The sequence below is a fragment of the Coregonus lavaretus genome, assembly GCF_964263955.1.
Source record: "Coregonus lavaretus genome assembly, chromosome: 6".
In the NCBI taxonomy this organism is placed as follows: Eukaryota; Metazoa; Chordata; class Actinopteri; order Salmoniformes; family Salmonidae; genus Coregonus; species Coregonus lavaretus.
Genome location: NC_139993.1, coordinates 18,292,297 through 18,295,384, shown reverse-complemented (window position 1 = coordinate 18,295,384; position 3,088 = coordinate 18,292,297).

The window sequence follows — 3,088 nt, the reverse complement described above, 5'->3', positions numbered from 1 at the left end:
CATTCAGCTTCAAAACAGTAGTGCAACCATGAAATTGTCTCTCTCTCTTGCACCTGCACTGCCTGCACTAAAGTCAGTTGACACAGGCAGAGGGCGCGCCGCCATTTTACCAGCTTGTGTGCACAATTTTACACAGAACCAATAACATGCAAAACGAACTCAGACACTTCAAATAAATGGATTCTTTATGAAATGACTTCCAGGAAATCATGTACATTTGTTCAGAAAAACCCAAAGTCTCTATGTGACTTTACCACAGCTAGCATAAAGCTAACATACACTCTCATTCATTCTCAATCACGTTCTTCACTAACTCAGTTTGACACAAAAATAACACCTCAAACTTTCCCCAAATGTGATAATCCTTTGGCTGGTTTGTTACCTAGCATGTTATGACGTTCTTTCGATATTGGAAAGTTTAAACGTGCCGTTACATACCTGTAGTGATAAAGAGAAATGGACACATAACATATAGTCTTGACAGGTCTGGCACTTTCTTTATTCTGAGGAATGGTGCGGGTGCTTGGCCAGAACTTATTGCTTCCCCCACTACCACAGTGCAACATCGCCATCTATTGGAATGGACTAACTACTGCTAAAGCATGTAGAAAATAAGAGTTAGATTGATAAGACAAATAAACTTTGGTTAAAAATAAATAAAGGGATGTCTAATTTTTATGACTTCGTTTTTCAACCCATTACTCTCTTCCCTCCTCTTTTTGATGACTGCTGGCATCTATTACTTTGTCTAATCAAGTCAGTGTCTTGTCAGCTTCTAGTATGTCCAAACTAGTGGTCTTTTGTAACAGTAACTTCCTTGGAACACTGGATAGGTCATCATGTTTCCAGGCATCAAGTAAGGACTTCGTGTGACTGCGTTTGCTCCTGGTCTCCATGACTGGAATGACGGTTGCACCAGACTTTCATATGTGAACATTTCTCGAGGTCTTCCAGTGCGTGTGGACCTTCTCACAGGTAAGTCTTTCTCTTTAATGACCTCTTGCTGCTACACTGGTACGACATCTTGGAGTTTCTCCTGCACTTTGTTGAGTTTATATATAATATGAAGAAATAAAACTTTATCAACATTTTAAGCTAAACGGTCTGATCTGTTGCATCAGCCTCATTGTTTGTTTCAATTTTTTATGTGCAGTGGTATGAATACTGGATCTGTCGTCTAGAACTGTCCTAGAGTCTGTTTTGAACCGTATACATATCGTCCCAGAGAGGACAGGACACCCTTCATTTCGAGCCCTGGTGGGAATGATTTTATAAAGACATAAAAAGTATTTGGTTGTAATTGTAATATTTTATAGGCTACCAAGGGTGGCCACTGGCCAACCATCCTCAAGGAGAGCCTTAAAGGGGCAGTGTTGTATTCTGAGACAGGCTTGAATATGCAAAGAAGTCCATTTTTGTCTGATTCTGATGGTAGAAAATATAATTGTATTTTGTAAAGTGGTTCCTTGTATCATACAATGATTTAAAAAAGGTGTTACAGACCATTTATTATTTTTGGACATGTGACTTTAGCTTTTGGACAATTAAAAAAATCTGTCCTACTTGTCAGAAGGACAAGTGGCTAAAAAAGTTAATGTCAAGCCCTGCATCATGTGCAGTGTTTGGCTCTTTGGCATCACTGTCCTGAGTTGACATTGCAGCATAGTTGGCTCTGTAAGCACTACTGCAGAAGACCACTTGTGGGGAGGGAGAAAAGCGGTCCCATAGCGGAGGCAGCAGCACTGCTCTTAAACTCCTGATGGGTGGTGAAGGGTGCCATGGTCTTCTCCCTTTCCTCCAATGTTACATATTGTGGGGTGTATGTGTGGTCAGGCTTGTGCTGTTTGAACCTGATCTCTGCAAGTCTCTCTAAGGCATACGCTTAGTGCCCATGTTTCACAGCCTCTGCATGTCAGTGCAAGACAGCCCTGTCATGCCTTGCAGCATTCTCCACCTTCAAACATAAAAACGATTTGTATTATATTAGCATTATTATAAGAACATGAATAATGTATATAATCATCTTCCTGTCAAGATCATTTCTATAGTGTATACCAGGGTTCTTCAATTCGGGTCCTGGAGGGCCGAAACATCTCTGTTTTTCATCCTTCCTTCTAATCAGGGGTGTTTCGGCCCTCCAGGACCGGAATTGAAGAACCCTGGTGTATACTATTGAATGCCACACCAGAAGTTCCCCCCTGACACCAAGGCTATTCTATTCTACATGCCCTTGGCTATTTATGTGGATTCAAATGAGTTTGGGAAGTAAACAAGTGAAAAGTGTATCTTGCATCCGACCTTTGATACACTTGCAGGAGCAAGGGGGAAATAAATAGTGGTAGCTAACCAATTATGTATATAAACCCTGGATTGCTGATGCTATATATTGGCCATTAAGAGGCTTTGAAGCCACCAGTCAGCCATATTGACACTCCCTAGTAGGAGCAGTCCTCCATAGGAATGAATGGATTTCAATTAAAAGTTTCACAGACAGAATTACATATATGTATGTGTTTTTGTTGTTGTAGTGGGACAGTAACATTAGTAATCAAGAAAAAATTTGGAAAATAGTTTGCTATTAATCTCACCTTCGACAATATCAGTAATTCTCCTTCCATGCTAGCTAGTACCCATGTTTGGTGGGTTTGGCTCCTCACAGACTGGCTCGGCCTCTGCTTTGCGGAAGATCCACTCATCTTCGTCTCCGACGGACTTCGATAGAACGATCCCAAATTTCTCGCTGTAAAGATACTGGTAGACTTCTGAGCTTTTAAGATTTTCCATAGCCTGAGCTTTTTAAGATTTTCCATAGCCTGACCATCAACAGCAAGAGAATCAATGATATATGCACATATTTTGGCATACGTTATGGACGGCCACAGTTTCATTTCATCCTCCCAGCCGGTGAGGAGTGCTGCTGGGTGGGGGACTGTTTTTCCGTCTCCTCTCATAAATTGACTTTGAGAATACTCCCACCTTCTACTTTGGTGATACATCCCGGTCTTAGCTTGCCAACTTTGATTAGTATTATTATTGTAGTTGTTTACTAAATAATGCAGGAACATGCTAATGGTGGGGTTTTTAGTGT